The sequence below is a fragment of the Lissotriton helveticus genome, chromosome 1_2 (genome assembly GCF_964261635.1).
Source record: "Lissotriton helveticus chromosome 1_2, aLisHel1.1, whole genome shotgun sequence".
NCBI lineage: Eukaryota > Metazoa > Chordata > Amphibia > Caudata > Salamandridae > Lissotriton > Lissotriton helveticus.
In genome coordinates, this window is record NC_136058.1 from 313,132,417 (window position 1) to 313,152,056 (window position 19,640).

Genomic DNA, 19,640 nt, shown 5'->3' on the forward strand with positions numbered 1-19,640 from the left:
AGCCGGTCTCACGTACTTGGGACCCCCCAGTCCTGTTTTTTTAGACAAACACACGTTCTTGCAGGGACTTCAGTGTTCTCTGTTTAAATTACATGCAAGTGTTTGCTGCCCCCAGCATTTGGTTAAACTCATCGGGATTGGTTACAAGGGGCTGATTGGCGACGAGGGCCAGTTGGCAGTTTTGGGGCTTTATGGAAAATGAACGCAAACAAAGACCCATCCAGCGGTTTGAGAGGTGACTATGTGGAAAGGACAGTCACTGGCCCATTGCCTCTGCGTCCTACAGATGCCCCCTCAGCGTCTGCAGTGGTGCTGCCTGGCACCGACTCTGCACTGGCATGTGCAGGAAGGAAGCCTTTGAGGCCCACGTGACCCTTAGTCGGCCCCTCCCACACCAGTGGGTCGGCCTTCGATTATTTTCTTTGGTATTGTACTTCAGAAGCACTGTTTATTAAACACCAAGGGTAGCCTATGGGGGAAAAGGAGGACTGTGCTAGTTTATTTAATGAAATGCTTTGTCCAGTCATGCTCCCCTGTTGTCTGCGCCGCCTGTTATGATGAATGCTTCAGCAAACACCGTGGGGTCACGCTTTTTGCGTCCTTATTCTACAGTGAATACAGCTCCTTTTACATTCCGTATTAAAAAAAACAGTAGATGCCGCGTGTAGAAGTACATGGTTTGTGCATGACCCCTGTTCTTTCAGAAGCCCGGATAGCTCAGTCGGTAGAGCATCAGACTTTTAATCTGAGGGTCCAGGGTTCAAGTCCCTGTTCGGGCGGTGCATTTTTTTCAGTTACATTTTCCCTCTAAAATAACATTTTAAAGAGATTACATTTTATTATAAATATATGGTCTCTACACGGTGTAAACTGTATTTTGTAATTATTTGGATTGCCTACCATTGTGCAGGCTGCTGTACCAAACCTCTGGCGCCATTGTACTTCTCAATATAAGGAGGACCACACGAGGGCGCTGCAGACAACGCTTTTAAGCACTAGACCAGTGGTTCCCAAACTTTTGACTCCTGAGGACCCCCATTGAGTCACCACTGGAAGCCGGGGACCCCCAAGCAATTTGTATGAGTTAAATTTCAAATATTAAAACAGTAATTAAAAAAAAAAACACGTGTTCACACAAAACAAATACTCAAAGTACTAAGGATTTTGGGGCCAGATGTACGACCATTTCATTTAGCGCCTCGCAATTGGCGACACAATGCAAGTGGCAAATTGCGAGTCGCTAAATGAAATGTACAACAGTGTGTTAACACTGTTTGGGATTCCCAATGGGGTCGCAAATTGCGGGGCTCATTAATATTAATGAGCCTCTCGCAATTTGCGAGCCCATTGGAAATGCCCGCCCTCGAAGGGATGGTGGCCTGCCGGGCTCAGCAGGCCACCATGTCTGGGACTGCTTTTAAATAAAGCAGTTGTTTAAAAAATGCAGCCCGTTTACCATGCATTTAAAAAAAAAGGAAAATGAAACGTTTTAGTTTCATTTTTTAGGGGCAGGCAGAGGTCCCTGGGACCTCAGCCTGCCCTTAAAAAATAATTTTGCATGCATTTGCAAAGGGAAAGGGGTCCCCTGGGGACCCCTTCCTATTTGCAAATGCATTACCATCTACTTGAAGTAGGTGGTAATTGCAAGTGTTTTGCGACCGAAAAACATTTGTACATGGTTTTGAGACTCGCTATTTGGAAGGGAATGCCCCTTCCAAATAGCAATTTGCAAAACCTATTTAGCGAGTCACAAACAAATTGCGACTCGCGAAATTGGCTATTTACATGGCCCAATAGGTTTTTGCATGCGCAAATGGGATCACGAACCCATTCGCGCATATAAAAACGGATTGTACATCTGGCCCTTAGTATTTTATATTGAAGGAACAGCACCTCTGTCACATGGATTTAATTTGTTTTATAGCATCTCTCATACCATTGTAGGATGTCAGAGCACTTTACATCTCACACACACATAGAGACATTGAATCATTCATGTAAATCAGAATATAAAATGTTACATAAGGTAAAGGGGACTACAAAGATTACATGTCATTCATACTGGTAGGCATTTTTAAAAAGTGCTTGGTATGGAAAAGCACAAACTCAGGATTAACATAACACATTGGCTAGTAACATTAAAAATGTATTTCCGCCCAAATAAATCTTTTTAGCAGCATCAGGATAATGAATAACTGGGAAAAAACATAAGTTACTAACTGGTACCATGCAGTTTGCAAGCAGCTCTTTGATGGCAGTTTATAGGCCCCTCTGCTAGATTACGATTGCCACTTATGAAGTGCACAGTAACAAAATAATCTCTGTGACAAAAGCAGTAACCACGAACCTATGCACATAAAATACTGCTTTTCTAAAATGCATGTTACACGTTCTTTGCAGTAGGCACATTAACCCTCTGTGCTACATTAGTTAAGTCAAAGCTGCCACTGAACAAAACTCGCCTCTCAGCAGGTACATTAATCACTGGAATTATCTTGACACTTTTATTGTTGCTGGAAAGCTTCTAATTACACAAGAAACTTTTCTGTGCTTTTAAAACTGCTGCCTACGGACCCCCAGGGGATGTGTCACGGACCCCTGGGGGTCCGCGGACCACAGTTTGGGAAACACTGCACTAGACAATACGGTATTTATTTATTTATGCATTTTTATATAGCGCGAACTTTACCCGAAGGTGTCTGAGCGCTTCACAATAGGAACAGAAATGAAACATGAGAACATTACAAGTGAACAAATTACAAAAGCAAAAGTTACATTACATGAGGCAAAAGTGACAATCGTGAGCAAACAAAATACAAGAGGTACCAAACGGTGCATTACAGGAGGAAAAGTGACATGTGTGCAGGTTACAAAAGCGTGCAAAGTACAAGGAGGTATAATACCGCAATAAATGGAGGACACTCAAACACAAGAACAAACGTTACGTAGGCACTGGTGGCACTTTTGCAAGTATCTAAAGCAAACAAAAAGCAAGAGGTAGCAAACAGTGTGATACAAGAGAAAAGTGACGTGTGCAAGTTACAAAAGAGTACCAAACACCGGTACAAGGGTAGTACTGCAATAAATGGCAGACTCTCAAACCACAAGAACACTCTGGGAAGGCACTTCCATAGTCATGGAGAATAGAAATTTTCAATACTAAAAGGTCTTCCTTCAGATAATAGAGAGGGCATGAATTAACTTTGGAAGTGTCTTTGAAGGAGAAGAACTTTGAGGTCAGTTTTTTTCACTAATTGTTAGCCAGCCTTTTTCGAATATTGTGTGTGGCCTTGGCTGAAATAGTCACGTTTAAAGCACGGTGCATATACATTTTACAACGTGCTCATCTGAGTTTCAGTTCCTGAAGTTGTAACCGTGGCTTCTGATTTCACAGGGAATATATTACTCACTACACTTGATATACAGGGTTGCCACCTGTGGTAGCTTGGGCCCTAGGCCCATGTGCAGGACAAATGATCACCCTGAAACCCAGTTACTGTTCATACAACTGGTTCAGGGTACGTGCACGTCCCTTTTATTGGTAGGGTCAACCTGTGATGGATGGGTGTGGGGTGAGCGTGGAAGCCAGCTCTCAGGGAGTGGCTGGTGACGCCATACATTTCCTGAACACTAGAATTTGTCCCACAGGACACTTCATCCCTCCCAAACATTAATCAAAATAAACAAACAAGTCCGACCTGGGAGTGAACAAACAACAAAACAATACTACACTGAGTCTCTTCAGGCAGTCCGCAGGACAGTACAGGATTGGCGAATAGGTGCCACCCAGCTGCACCCGGCATTACGGCCCGCACCCTTGGTTTCACCAGATGGCTCTGGCACAAATGCAGCGTGGACAGAGTCTTGATTTCTCTACATCCCATATCCGTGGGGTCACAGTCCCTCATTGCGGTGTTGTTTGATTCCACCTGCGCTTATGGTGTAGTAATTCACACAGTTCAAACAGAAGAGTGAATCAGGAGCGATGGCGAAGTCCACTGCAGAGACTTGTTTGAAGGCGCCTGTGCTCCATGAATGGCAAACTCAGAAAGACTGAGGACGACAGCGCGATGGTTTGGAGTCTTCCTTTGAGGCCTCAGTGCTTCCCAGTACCCATTGGTGAAGCAGCTTCAGACTTCTCTCTGATACCAGGATTCTCTCACATGGGAATTTCCTTGAGTCGATTTTCGCTGGACAGGACTATGTAGACTTTCTCATAGGCCACGCACAGGGGTCGCTGAAGAACCACCAAAAGGACTACATCCAAGTCGCTCGTTCAGCCACTCAGGGTGGTTGTCTCAGGGTCTGTGTGCTCTTACTATCAGGACTCCGGTGCACAGTCATCTACCAGATAGTCTTTTGGTGGCCAGTCTCCCTTCACAAACTAAGTGACTCTCTGTGGCTGGCGTGGAGCGGCTGCAGGAGCATCTCTCGTGCCAGGATTCCCTGACACCAGAATTCCCTCGATGTCCTTTCCCCAGGGTTGCCACGGGACAGCATGGGATGTGCAGGTCCTTATTTAGGCACATAGAAGGGTCACCCGGTAACTCCCAACGGGGCCACGTCCAAGTTGTTCATGCAACCCTAAGGGTAGATGGTACAATGGTTGACTGTGCTCTTTTCAGCTGGACTCAGGTTAACTGGGGTCTAACAGATGGTTTTTGGGTGGCCAGCCTCCCACAGCGCCAGGGATGCCTTGTTACTGTCCGGGTGTTTCGCAGGCATAAGACTCCACGCTAGATCTGCATTGCTCCTTATGTGGTTCGGGTGATGCACTGGACAATGATGACAAACATCAATGACAATCAGTGATCTTCCCTATGACGGGTCCATCGTATGCCTTTCTCTCCACTTCTTTCATCTTCTTCGCGATGTGGCAATGTGACCTTGTGCCACACTGTTCTGCTCCTCAATGTTTTCTTGCGATGTGACATTGTGTCACTTTCTTCTCCTTGACTCTTTCACGACATGGCCTCATGCCACTCTCCTCTCTTCTCCCCAGGCTTCTCGCTGTGGTGTTCTCTCCAAAGGGACCTCCCTGGTCACGTCCTGGTCATAGGACTGTTTCTCTACTTCCATTGTGGCCTCTCACAGGCCCAGTCCTGTCAACAGGACTTGGCTCTTTCACTTCCTCATGGACCTCTTACAGGTGCTGTCCGTTCCTCGGGGATCTTCTTGGTGCTCTGCTCTCTGGATAGACGGTCACCTTTCTTCCTTCACCTCTTCTCCCCTCGAGGGCGTAGTGTTTGCACCTCAAAATTTGTACGTGATTGGGGGTGATTGTCTGAAATGTTTCAGCGCTCCGTCCATCATCTCCTTGTGTTTGCTTTGTTCGTCCTAAGTTGGTAGGGTATCCCAGGATGTGGGTCCCTTGCTCACTTTGCCACTGGATTCAAGCTAGCCTGGCTGATGAAGGGTGTTACCCAGAAACCGGTCCAAGGATGCTTGTTTCCAGTTCAGGAAAGACCTGGCTTGGCAGTTCGGGCTGGACTGTTCCATTGAGGCACAGGGTCAAGAGTGATTTGCATATAGCTGAGTCTGAACTGAGATGGCAAAGTGAGCTAAAGAATGTTGATGGATTCAACCCAGATCTGTGACTGCGGATGAGTGTCTGAAAAGTTTCAGCGCTCCATCCATTATCTCCTTGTGTTTGCTTTATTCGTACTAAGTTGGCAGGGTATCCCCAGACGTAGCCCCCTTTCTCACTTTGCCACTGGATTCAAGCTAGCCTGGCTGATGAAGGGTGTTACCCAGAAACCGGTCCCAGGATGCTTGTTTCCGGTTCAGGGAAGACCTGGCTTGGCAGTTCAGACTGGACTATTCCCATGAGGCACAGGGTTCAGACTGATTTGCATATAGCTGGGTCTGAACTGAGGTGGCAAAGTGAGCTAAAGAATGATGATGGATTCAACCCAGATCTGTGAGTGTCTGCAAAGTTTCGGCGCTCCGTCCATCATCTACTTGTGTTTGCTCACCTCAAAATTACACCATTGTGGCACTTGGTCCTGCTTACGTGCAGGCATGCTTGGCAGGGTCAGTCACTCGGTGCGACATGTGCAATGACGGGCCAACAATGGCCAGTTGGTTCTGGGGTGGCCGACTGGTGCAACTTCGTTCATCAACTTTCTTTCTAATCCTTCGGGGGCTCTCTCTTTTCAGCGGCTGGTAGACAGTCTCTCTCTGCAGGTGGCCTCTTCTTTCCAGCCAATCCACCTTGACCCTCCTCTGGCAACCTGCAGTGGCAATAGTACTTGCTGGCTGATGAACAGGACCTTTCAGGAGTTAAGTCCAGGTGCAAACGTTTTTGCTACCTCTGGAGGTGGGGCAGCGTTGCTCCACTTCCCCATAGGTGCTGTAGCCTGTGGTTCAGTGGCGTCACCACCTTGGCTTGGCTTTGCTTCACTACGATGGCTTGTAATATGCTTGGCTGTGGCAACTTTGTGTTTCTTAGGGCTCTCCCTCTGCAGGGGTTTACAGTCTCTCCCCTCCAAACAATCTGCAGCCACCAGGGTCATGTGGAGCACTCTTAGCTAGTCTTTACTTTCTACCTCAATGAAAAGTAATTTATTTTCTCCTGTAGGCGGCAGCAAACCTCTAGCGAGCATGAACTACTGTTGCTGTGCTGGGCTATGCTGGTCTTGGTGCGGTGCTAGTGAGGTGCTCTTCATACTGCCTGCATGTCTCCATTTTTTAGTCCACTGGGGTCATCCGAGGGTTTTTGAGTAGTGGTCTGACTTTGGTTTGTTCACGGTGTCAGGAAATGTTGCAAGGTGGATTGAGTTGAAGATGTGATGTGGGCATGGATCTGTGGGGGAGTCCCGAGTGAATGGGTGGAGAGGTGGTTAGTCTGTGGTTCGTGTCAGTTGCGGTGGGGCTGTGTCTGTCGAAGAAGACCATGGGTGGAGGCTGAGGTTCGTAGTTTCTGTATTTGGTTGTGATTTTATTGTGGAAAAAAGCATCAAGGTTATCGCACAGCTTTTGTGAGGGTGTGATGTTGTTTTCGGGGGCAGCCGGGTTGGAGAACTCCTTAAAAATGTTGAAAATGACCTTGCTGTTGTTGGTACTGGTTTCAATGTGTGCGTCTGGGACCGTCTACTTTGTTTTCCTCAGCAGGTGGTGGTAGATATTAAGGGAGGTCTTGAAGGCTGCTCTGTCAGAGGTGTCCTGCTGGCGTGCCATCTCCTCTTTAGCTATTTGCTTTCGCGCTTCGCTATTTTTAGTTTGTGGATATACCAGCTGGCCATTTTGATGGAATTTTCTTTGTTTGTTGCTCTTCATGGGGGCGATGCTGTCAGCCCAGTAGGTGAACCAGGCGTTGAAGTTCTTAATACCCTGTTCCAGGTTGGTGGCGACAGCTGGGTTGGAGGTGTTGAGAGCGTCAGGCCAACTGGTTTTTGAAATTGTGCTCCAGCTGTGGTGGGGGGCTTTGGTAATTTTTGGGGTGGCAGCGCGAGGGCTGGAGATGCTGAAGTGGACGATGGAGTGAACGGTCCATGTGAGTTCTGTGATGTGACTATATTTAACGCGGTTGCTGGAGGTAAAAATGGGGTCCAGTATGTGACCTGCGGTGTGTGTGTGAGGTTGTGGACAATATGGGTCAGTCTGAGGCTGCTCATACTATCAAGGAGGTGAGCAGGGTTGTTGTTGCTGTCATCAATATGGAAATTGAGGTCACTGAGGAAGATGTAGTCATTGAAGCACAAGGCTAGGGGTGCCATGAAATCTGCGATGGTGTTGCAGAAGCTGGATCGCGGACTTGGGGTGCCTCTGATGGTTATCTTGTCATCTGTGTGGAACTTGAAGTTGCGGTGTTGCATGGGGGTGGTGGTGTTGTCGGTGGTAGTGGTGCGCTGTATGGCCTCTCTGCGGATGATGGCTATTCCTCCTCCCAGTTTGTTGGTCCGTTCCTGGTGCGAGAATTTGTATCTGTCGGGGATTGCTATGGCAATGTTAGGGTTGGAGCCAGGTTTCGGTGAGGAAGTCGATGTTGGATGCGAGGGTGGTGATGATGTCCCATAACTCTGTGGAGTGCTCTCACATAGAGCGTGTGTTGAGGAGTAAGCAGGGGAGTCAGTTGGTCACTTCAGGTGTTGTGGTGAGAGGTCGACATGGTGCTCTGCAAGGTGTTTGCGGGTGTGCCGGTGCAGAAGAAGGTGCATTTGTAGCAGGAGAACAGTCCTACCGTAAAGTGCGGTGCGCAATGGCAGCAGTGTTTGCGGTGGTGTCTGGTGTTCAGGCCGTGGAGGTTGACTATGTCGTATCTGTGGGAGGGCTAGGAGCCTTGGGTCCTGGCGCTGGGTGCGGTCCAGCCTCGGACGGGTGCAGATGAGTTTGCCTTTGGCACGCCAGCAGCATGTCCGCGCTGCAGCCTCCATTAAGTAGGTCCTGGGAGGATGGAGGGGCTCTGGTGGCGGTGGATGGTTCGAGGCAGGAAAAGGTGCGTAGCAGGTCAAGAAGGCAACAGGGGAAAGAGCAGGAAAAAAGGCTGACAGAATAGAAGCAAAGGTCTAAGAGAGGCCAAACAGGAGAAACGAAAGGGAGCAAAAGCTGAAAGAATTAAAGGTAAGGCTCAAAGAATGGCAAAACAGGAGATAAAGAGCGGGAACAAAGGCTAACAGAAGAGAAAGGCAAGTGTCACAGAAAGGCAACCAGGAGAAAATGGGCTGGAGGAAGTCAGAGGTGAACAGCAGCCTGGTTCTTGGACCTGCTCAATGGAGTCGCACTGTGGCCTCCATTAAGTAGTTCTTGGGCGAAGGAAGGGGTGGTGGGTGGCGGTGGGCATGGATTGGCCGGAAGATCGAGATGGGTCAAGAAGGCAACAGGGATATGAGCGGGAACAAAGGCTGACAGAAGAGAAGATAGAGGTCAAAGAGGGGCAAAACGGGAGAAACATGCAGGAATAAAGACTGACAGAACAAGAGGCAAGGGTCAAAGAGAGGCAAAATTAGAGAAAATGAGAAAGGCAAATGGGAGAAAACTGGGGGAGGAAGTCACAGGCTGGCAGCAGGGAGGGCGGAAGAGTGATGCAGCGGCAGGGCTGGCAGCACGCAGGTGAGCTGGTTCTGTGATCTGCTCTAGAAACCATGTTTGCCCTCAGTTGCTCACCCAATAAAGATTCTCTATGTCAAATGCCTGTCTTTAACAGGTCTCTTGAGAGTCTGCAAAACATCTTCTCAGCACCACCATTGGCAGTGCGGGCTTGGCATTTTTATTCATTCTTGCCTTTTGTGGTGGGTGTTTATTCGAACATGTGCATTGCTTCTCGATGTTATAATTTGCATTAAAAGAGGCATTGCTCTTATCGTCTGCACTCCTCCTTTTAACACAGTAGGGTGCAACTAGGAGCAAAGCCCACTTCTCTGCCCCAGTTTATTTCAGACTCTCATCTCTCACCAAAAGATGTAACGTCTGGCTTTTGTATTGTATTGTAATTGCATTTATATAGCGCTTACTACCCCTGATGAGGCATCAAAGTGCTTTTTTGGCGAGTAGCACGCTACTCCGGGACCCATAAAGGATTAGTGTTGAATTAGTGTAGTGAAATTTGAAAGTAATTTAAGTGGTGAATAGGTTAGTCAGTTATTTGGATTTGAAAGGATAGTGGAAGGATAGAAGAGGAAAAAAGGTTTGTATTTATATAGCGCTTGTTACCCCTGACTGGGTGTTGAAGCACTTTTTTTGGCAAGTAGCACGCTACTCCGTAAACCCATAAAGGATTAGTGGTGAATTAGTATGGTGAAATATGAAAGTAATTTGAGTGGTGGATATTAGTCAGTTATTTGGAATGAGAAGGGTTGGGGAGGGATGGAAGGGGAAGAAAGGTTTGCATTTGTATTCTCCTCATCCGTCCATCAGGAGTGGATTTGTACATCGAACCTAAGGGAGCTGTCAGCTTTTACTAGCAGTTAGATAATGGGTTTATAGTTAATGATTAGTTTTCTTTGTTGTTTTGTGACTTCAAGAAAGTCAAAACCAACTGCAAGTAGTCACTTTCTAGACAAGCCTCTGTGTTTATCAAAAACCTTTGCCTGCTAGCAAGGGAGGAGCTGCCAGATTGTGTCGGGGTCAATATATCACTTCTCAGGTGAGTGCATGTCCTTAAATTGTGCCAGGCAGCTACTCTGACATCTTTTCAGAAATGTTCAAGGCACTACTGCCTTGAAGTGAAGCTCAGTATTGAGTCACGCTTGGGACATACAGTCCTGCATAGTTTAGTGGTTCATAATTAACTGGGTTTGCCTCAGCCTCACCTCTTTGCATGATTAGTTTATAGGTGTGGTTCATGATGAGGCATCTGTGGAAAAGGGTATTCACCAGAAGACTGTTCATTACCTTCTGTGACATTGTTTCAGATTTATTTTAAACCTCACGCCTCCCCTATTGCTAGGGAATATTAATTCTGATACAACATTTGTAATCTTTATTTTTGAATTTCTGCTCCTTTTTTCTCTCCATCGTGCCCTCCGTGGAGCACAGAAAATCAGGGTGAAACAAAGTCAATGACACAGTTTGACAGCTTCCCTTCCAACTGTGACATCATGCAGGTCAGAAGCTAAGGTTGCAACAGCACCTCCTAATACCAGTGAAGAGAAATTGCTGAAATATTTCATGGATTAAGCCGGAAATTCAAATAATTTTTCATGATTTAATTTAATGAGTGGGTAGATCACACTCAGAAGATCAAACAGCATCTGCACAAATAATGCTGCACCTTGTGGTTTATTCTTAAAATAGCGTAAACTACCTGGCCAACTGAAGCTCAGAGTGTTAGGTTTCATGTAGGTGCCCAATATGGGCTCAGGTAGAAACCCGACCTTTCACCTACAATTCTCCTGCTATTACTCTACATAATGGTTTTAGTACTGACCTTTTACCTAGTTGCGGTAATGCTTAAATGACATGGGTTTTTTCTCTGAAAACTAGCCTCCTTCATTATGCATGAGGATTCTTGGAATCACAGCAGGACACCATCTCCTGCATAATAACTATGTATAAGGGTCATTCCTTCCGTCATCCTAGTCTGACATGACACAGCAAGGTACATACCCTGGGGGTACCACATTGGATGTATAAACACCATATCTCTGCTGAGGCGAGAGAGTAGAAAAAGACTTCCAAGCTGACACTCTGGCGTGAGACGCAGCGGTTCCTGCAGGCACTCGAGCTCGCAGTGGTCTGACATCCCTCACAGGGTGTCTATCTTGAGACCCACATTATCTCACTTCAGGTAATGGGGTTGACTTTATCCTAGAAGGATTCTTGGCTTCTACACCTACATACATGCTAGGTACACTTTGGTACATCTAGTTAGGTTCGCATTATAAGAGTATGCTTTTATTACTGTCATGTATTGCATATACTTGCCTGTATTCATTGTTTTAGCACATTGGTAGAAATCTACAGTTCTTTTACTCTATTGGTGCTTACTATCATTTATATATGCTTCTGTCTGATGGTTCTTTCAGCACACCTATTTTACGCTGGAATGATGCTGGTTCAGTAAATACTTATTGGGAAATGACCCCACCATTTATTCTGTGTATCTCTCTTTGAGACAAAGTGAGCACGAGTGACTGAGCGAAAAGTATTGCACTGTTTCCACGTTCCTGACGGATCAGGGTTGTCATGTTCGATAGTTGCCAAGAACTATTCTCTCCTTAGTAAGAGGGCTTTCTAATGGCACTGTGAGCTAGCTGCTATACAGGCTAACATACCCGGTGGGGGTGTCTAAAATCAGTCCGAACATCAATCTCACAGTCTACATGTCTATATGCGCATATCCTATATAGGCTTATAGGAACTCCACAAAACACAAGATTCAAGAGCCTTCCTTTCTGCTTCCTGTTGGTGGAAAGGTGCCTGCTGTGCCCACCCTCTGTTTTACCTGGGACAAGGAAGCTCCTTCTTAGGGCAGTGTCTGACTCCTAGGAGGGTTTCTGGACTGCAATCCCTCCAGTTCCCTGCCACGAGCTGCTTTCCTTTGAGGTTCTGTACCCACAACACTCCAAGCGCTGGCTCTAGGCACTGCTTCTGATCTCAGTCAATTGTCCTAAACTGCCTACTGTACATGAGTGACCTCTGGATGTCCTCTACCCACACATGCATAGTGTAGGAATTTAGGTTAGTCCTAAGTGCAAAGGGCATTCCTCAGAAACGCCATGTTAATAATTTAGTAAAGCACAATGATTACCCCATCGGGGCATGCCTGGGGCTAAATGGGCAGGGGGTAATTAACAGCAGAATACACAGGAAAATGAACTCACTGTTTAAAAAGGAAGATATTTGGTTTCTTCCTAATACAGAGGGGCCAGATTTGGATCTGTTGAGTGGGGGTGGGGGTGCGGTCAAAGGGGGAGAATACTTCCAAAGCTCTTAGAAACAAGAAATGAAAGAGTGCAGCTGTAAAGGTGGGTCCTTATCTCAGAAGAAGACAGAGACTCCAGAAGTAGTGATAACCACTGGTTTATTAAGTAGCTCAGCAGCAGCGGCCCCATCCACATCAATGCCAGGTCCAACTGCCTTGATGACAGAAATCCATATTACAACATAGCAACCAACCCACATTCTAAATCCCTTACATCAGTGGTTCCCAAACCTTTTTGACCCACGGCTCCCTTTACCCATTGGCCATTGCCCATGGATCCCCACTATTTTGTGGCAGAAGTGGTGGATGTAAGCCCGGCCTCGGGAGTACTTGCATTTTTCTCATTGGAAATAATTGGGATGAAGCTGATGAAGGTATTATAATCATATACGCAGGGTGTTTCTTATTACTAAGGCGGTGCCTCTAATAAAATATTACCAGTTACACTTCTTTGCTCATGCCTTTTTTAGAGTGCCCTCTCAAACTTTATCCCACGTACAGTGCTAGATAGCACCCCTATACATGTAGTCCTCATTGCCAAAGTGTTTCTGCACTTGAAGAATATTTGCATGCACTTCCATTTCTACCCACGTAATACGTGCCAACACACCTGTCTCAGCATGATGCCTCGCGATTTTTTAAACTACATATAGCTTTATTTTTTCTCTCTTTTTCCTAAACAAAATGTTTTAAACGGCCCTCTTTCTTGCTTCCAAATGTTGGCATTAGGCTGTATGTGGTGTTTTACTTCACTGTGCTCAATGAGAGAGCAGGCCTGTCTGACAATATGTGTGTACTGAAAGAAATGTGTACAGGAAGTACCTACAATTCAAGTACAAATGTCAATACTTAATAATACTTAGGGGCCAATTATGATGTTGGTCAGAAAGGTACCGGACTGGATTCGGATTCTCTGAATCTGATCTGGAACCTATGTTTCCGACCGAATCGATACATTTCTTACCAACCGATTATAATGCAGGGAAACTGTTCAGGCTGTCTGATTAGGTTCCGATCGGCGTTTGGACAGCCCGAGGTGTTCTGATCCGAATCGTTACAGCTCTATGGACACGGTTTCTGACTGAGCGATTGCGATGGGCGATTCTGACAGCCGTTCCGAATCGGTTTGCCTGACACGAAAGTCTGTTGAAAGCTGACTCTGGGGGCAAGTCGAAGGCCCCCCTTCACCCATAGGCCTACGTTTGGTGCCCGTGGGGGTACCCATGGGTCCCTTCTTTGCAACCAAGCACAGTGTGGCACACAACATGCGGTGCCCACCACAGGGTGCAATGTTTTCCCCAACCACTCCTTTTTTCAATTGGAGCCTGTATTCTTGTTCGGAACACAGGCTGCTATTCACGACAATGCAAGTTCGACCAGGAAGCATCGCAATCGATCGATCGGATTAGCAGAACCAAATTTGGTCAGAAACCATTATGAAACCGATTCAGTCAGAAGAGTTTCCGACCAACATTCGTAATCGGCCCTATAGTGTGTTTAATAGACAGGACAACTGTACTTTCCTGATAACTTGCATTGGTGTAAAATGCATTTGGAAAGATAGGAAACTATTAATGACTCTAACAAAATAAATCGGGCATCTTCCACTTACTTTGGGAGTGTTGGAATGTGTGGATCCAACGAAATATGGAGGTCATCTTCCTTGACATGCCATTAACGAAGCACTACGTTTACAGCTTTAGGCATGTCACTTACAAATCATCAACATCATTGGTTTAAGTCTAATTAGTTTAACTGAAGCCAACAGACCCTTCAACATTAAATGCATTGAAGTGATTGGTGCGCGGCTCCCCTGGCTAGTTTTGACGGCTCCCCAGGGAGCCACGGTGCACAGTTTGGGAACCAGTGCCTTACATCATTACCTTTATACTAACACCCTGCACGAAAGTTTAAATACAGAACACCACATAGGAAAAATCAACTCACTATTTAACCAGGAAGATATTTGGTTTCTTCCTACATACTGAGGGGCTAGATATGGATTTGTTGAGTAGGGGTGCGGGCAAAAGGGGAGAATCCTTCCAAAGCTTAGAACCAAGAAATGAAATGTGCGGCCTCATAAACACGTCTACTAAATACAGTGTACTAAAACCAGTTTGGAAGACCAGGACCGAAGAGAGCTAGAGAGGGGCAATCTTTAGGTTACTGGGGCCAGATTTGTATACTGCTCGATGGACCAGGCAAATAGCCTGTAACTCTCTTTGTTGTCTGAAGAGCAACCAGTGAAGATCCCGAAGGCAAGAACTCATAGGAACAGAAACTGGTAGGTTTAGAATGAGTCTTGCTGCAGAGTTTTGAATGATCTGAATACGATGTAAGATATACTTAGGAAGGCCTAGATGGATTGAGTTGCAGCAAACTATGAGGGAAGTCACAAGCGAACGTACAACTGTTTTATATGCAGATAAGGGGAGTAATGCTACGGGTTTCCTTAGCATGCTAAGAAGATTGAAGCAGGTGTTGGCTCCATAAATAATCTGAAGGATGAAAGAAAGACCATGATGCCAAGGTTTTATGCAGATGAAATAGGGACCAGAGGGTGACCTAATTCAGAAGCCATCAAGGAGCGGGCCAGACAGGGAGCAGCTCTTCGGTCTTGTCCTTTGTAAGCTTGAGACAGGTCTGTTGCATCCAGAAAGCCTCTGCGCACAGGCAGAAACGGAGGTTTGACTAAACCAAATCAGGGTTATTGGCAATAGAGACAATGGCTTGGGTATCATTAGTGTACACAATGGTGTTCAGCACAAAAGATCAATTAAGATTAGCAACAGGGGATAGATAAGCGATAGATAATGGCACTCAAGGACGGTCCTTGAGGTACGCCACAGTTCAAGAATGAGGCAAACGAATAGAATGGGTTCTACTGGAGGCAAAAGGCGGTAATCCATTGAAGCACTTCATTGCATCCCCCTTAATGTGAAGGATACTACTCAAGAAGGAAGGAGACACAGTATTAAAGGCTGCCGATAGACCTAATAAGACCAAAGTGGCAGAGTGTCCTTGATCGAGAAAACGTCTTATGCTGTCAGTCATTGACACAAGGGCAGTTTTGTTAAATGTAATGTGTATTTTAACAATGGGTGGTATCTGTTAAAAGCAAAGAAATGGTAGGGAGAAGCAAGAGCCACCACCTTCCTCTGTATGCAGACACCCCGGGTATAGAACTATAGTTTATACTCCTACCCAGGGCAACAACCGGGAACTTTTGTATTGGCCCATGTCAAATGCTCCTCTTATCCACCCATCGTCACCAGCCGACTGGACTACGGCAACGCCCTCTACGCCGGAACCACCGCCAAGCTCCAGAAGAGACTCCAGCGGATCCAGAACGCCTCAGCCAGACTCATCCTCGACATCCCCCGACGCAGCCACATCTCCGGACATCTGAGAGACCTGCACTGGCTCCCCGTCAACAAGAGAATCACCTTCCGTCTCCTCACCCACGCACACAAAGCCCTACACGATCAAGGCCCGAGCTACCTCAACAACCGCATCAACTTCTACGCTCCCAAACGCCACCTCCGATCAGCCAGTCACGCCCTCGCCGCCGTCCCCCGCATCCGAAGAACGACAACAGGAGGAAGGTCCTTCTCCCACCTGGCCGCCAAGACCTGGAACTCCCTCCCGACCGACCTGCGCCTGACCCAAGACCACCTCTCCTTCAGGAAGAAGCTCAAGACCTGGCTGTTCGAGCAGTAGCAGCACCCCCCCCCCCCCCAAGCGCCTTGAGACCCTCCGGGTAAGTAGTGCGCTCTATAAATGTCCTTGATTGATTGATTAATAAATATGAAGCACCGCTTCGTGCTCTTTCTTAGGATGCATTGTGAGCTGAGAGACTTGCTGCATCTGTGGAATTCCTGTTTGGGAGCTGCCAGGCCAGCAAGCCCCATGGATTATTTGGGCATTGCCTAAGCTACAGGACTTGCTTGCATAGTGTAGTCCAGCCCTGGCCTCTCGTAGTAGGATTTAGGCACATGGGGGCGTGGTAGATCTTTAAAGATGGGGTACCCAGCATGTTGGTTTACATGGAAGGAGATGAAAATGGGTCAATTCCCAGCTGGGGGAGAGGGTTCTAGCCTCTACCCCCCTCTCACTACCACTTCGACCAAAGTCAAGAAGTAGAAAACTAACCTCCCCGGGCCAGGAGGCTACTTAACTCTTTGTCAACCTTGAGGAGCACTTTTTTCTTGCAAGAGCTACTGTGCAATATGTTAAAAAACAGGGGAGCAGGGACTAAAGCAACACAAGTGAGGTGCAGGGGAGGGGGCTGCAAACAGACAGTGGGAGGGAAACAAAACTAGAGAGGCGCAGGGAAGGAGGGAGCACCAAGAATGGAGGAAGGGACTGGAGACACATGAACTCTTACAGAGTGCTTGTAAAAAAGTATCTAAAAAAGTACCCACAGGAACATGCGGGCAGTGGAAGAACACTGGCTGCAGACAGAAAGCTGTACTAGGTCTATGTTCCGTGGCAGGGAAAACACTGGAAGCACCTGGAAGAAGCAGAAAGGAGCAGGAGGTGCCGACCAATCAGAAGCAAGAAAACGCGAGTGACGTGAAAGCCAACCAATAGTAAGTGGTAACAAATGGGCAGGTTCTAAGTCCATTTTAAGCTTTTCTTTTTTATTAACAATCGATTTTGCTTACACCGCATGTGTTCTTTTCAGACGAAACCTAAAAAGCCATCCATTGCAGCTTATAGACCTAAGTGCAAGACCACACAGAATATGCTGCAACTTAAAACACTCGGCTGAGTGAGAATTCACAAGGATTCAGCTGTGGGGGAACACAGTACCATACCACACTTTATGCTCATGGAGTTGCAGGGGGCATAAGTGTATTCCAAGAGATGGCATTGCTCTCTAGCTTGGAAGTGTGACAACTAAATTATGCTATTCTAATGAAGCAATCTGTGGCAGCCATCTTATCTAGGCCTTACTAATGGATGAAACAAGCCTTTGCCTCACACCAAGGAGGGTCGAACTTAGCAAAGACATGTCAAATTGTAGAAGCCGCTATGAGTGTAAAAGGATGAGACGGCAAGCTTCATGTTTAGATTCACTTGAAGCACACTTACTGTAAGTTTCATTGTTTCCCGTGATCTCATCCTACCGCCCGCGTCAAGAGTATCGAAACCATTGACACTATGCTAGAAGCTTTCAACATTTGGTGCAGATGTGTGCACTGCCTTATCTTGGGGAATTCATGTTCTTGGGAGCCCCCATATATATAACAAATACATTTTGCAGCCTAAGTCAAAACGCAGAATTTAGAAGTTTTGCTCAACCTAAGCAAACATTTAAGAAATTGTGACTTGCCTGAGGCCTTTTTTGACCCCAAATTGAACTCGCGCTTGTAAAGGACTAGGCAAGGAACACAGAGCTAAACCTTTATTTGGTAAGCAAAAGTAAAACTGGATGTGAGCTAAAGGTTACTGGAAATGAATGAACATCTAAAGGAATGAAACAACAGTGGTCACCAGAATTGAATCCTTACCTAAAACTATTAGTGTGATTAGTGACCTACAGAAATCAATTGCTAAAAGTATGTAAAACACTGGATGGATTCTACCACAAGTGAACAGTTAAGTTAACGTGCTTGAGTGGTGCCTGCCAGGTTGAGAAGCATCAGCAAACAAAAAAAAAAAAATGCAGCGAAGAACTGCGTGCAGGTGCACATACGTAATAATGTTCTCCTGCACAAAGAGGAATTTCCTAAAGTGGACTGGCCCTGCTGCAAATGGGCGCCGCTGTTCTCTCCCCAAAACTTTGGAGTACGTGGGGTGGGAAGCACTGAACGGAAAAGAAGGATTAATGAGAACGGGGTGGGGAAGAAACACCGAGCACTGTGTGTGTATTTGTAAATAGAAGAAGAAGACGAGGGAGAGAGCTAGTAAACACATCCACTTTCATGGAGAGCTGGGAGACAAAGAAAAAAGTAATTCCCAAAATGTGAGCAGCGGAAGTCTACAAGTCAGCCAACAAAAGGATGTTAAAGAAGCTGTGCCCCATGGGAGAGACAAGCACAAGAAAGGAAGGCTGCCACTGAATAAGAAGCAGGTAAATGAGAGTGACAATGAATGCCATTGACAATGGTGACCGTCCTGACTTGCTCAGAAGCGGTCGCTCTTCACGCTGCTCCCTGCTCAATAATTGGTATCGTAGCGCTTACTGCCAGACTGCTCATTGCCATTGAATTCAATTGCGCACTGCTTACTGCAATTAATTGTGCCTGATTATATCGATATCGTAGCGCTTTACTGCTAGACTGCTCTTCAATTATTATTCAACTGTGCATTGCTCGCTTTGCCTGGTTTAATTATTTGTGCCTGATTGTGCCGGTGCCACTGCCCATTTAATAGCGATTATTAAGGTTGTGCCCCAATCTCGTCCTGTTTCGCTTTTGGTTTTGCTGCCATTTTGTTGTTTGTTGTTGTGCCTCCCAGCCCGGCTCTCCACCCCGCTCCCGCCTCCCAGCTGCTCCTCCCTCCCACTAAAAGTTAAGGATCTACCCGATCGTCCAAGCGCTGTGACCGTCCTGACTTGCTCAGAAGCGGTCGCTCCTCACGCTGCTCCCTGCTCAATAATTGGTATTGTAGCGCTTACTGCCAAACTGCTCATTGCCATTGAATTCAATTGCGCACTGCTTACTGCAATTAATTGTGCCTGATTATATCGATATCGTAGCCCTTTACTGCTAGACTGCTCTTCAATTATTATTCAACTGTGCATTGCTCGCTTTGCCTGCTTTAATTATTTGTGCCTGATTGTGCCGGTGCCACTGCCCATTTAATAGCGATTATTAAGGTTGTGCCCCAATCTCGTCCTGTATCGCTTTTGGTTTTGCTGCCATTTTGTTGTTTGTTGTTGTGCCTCCCAGCCCGGCTCTCCACCCCGCTCCCGCCTCCCAGCTCCTCCTCCCTCCCACTAAAAGTTAAGGATCTACCCGATCGTCCAAGCGCTGTGACCGTCCTGACTTGCTCAGAAGCGGTCGCTCCTCACGCTGCTCATTGCTCAATAATTGGTATCGTAGCGCTTACTGCCAGACTGCTCATTGCCATTGAATTTAATTGCGCACTGCTTACTGCAATTAATTGTGCCTGATTATATCGATATCGTAGCGCTTTACTGCTAGACTGCTCTTCAATTATTATTCAACTGTGCATTGCTCGCTTTGCCTGCTTTAATAATTTGTGCCTGATTGTGCCGGTGCCACTGCCCATTTAATAGCGATTATTAAGGTTGTGCCCCAATCTC

General features: G+C 46.5%; 1 non-coding gene across 1 annotated transcript; it reads left to right on the forward strand.

The window, feature by feature from the left end:
* Positions 1-706: 706 nt before the first annotated feature.
* TRNAK-UUU (transfer RNA lysine (anticodon UUU)) lies at positions 707-779 on the forward strand. The gene has a single exon. It is a non-coding gene; the product is annotated as a tRNA-Lys (tRNA).
* Positions 780-19,640: the final 18,861 nt, after the last annotated feature.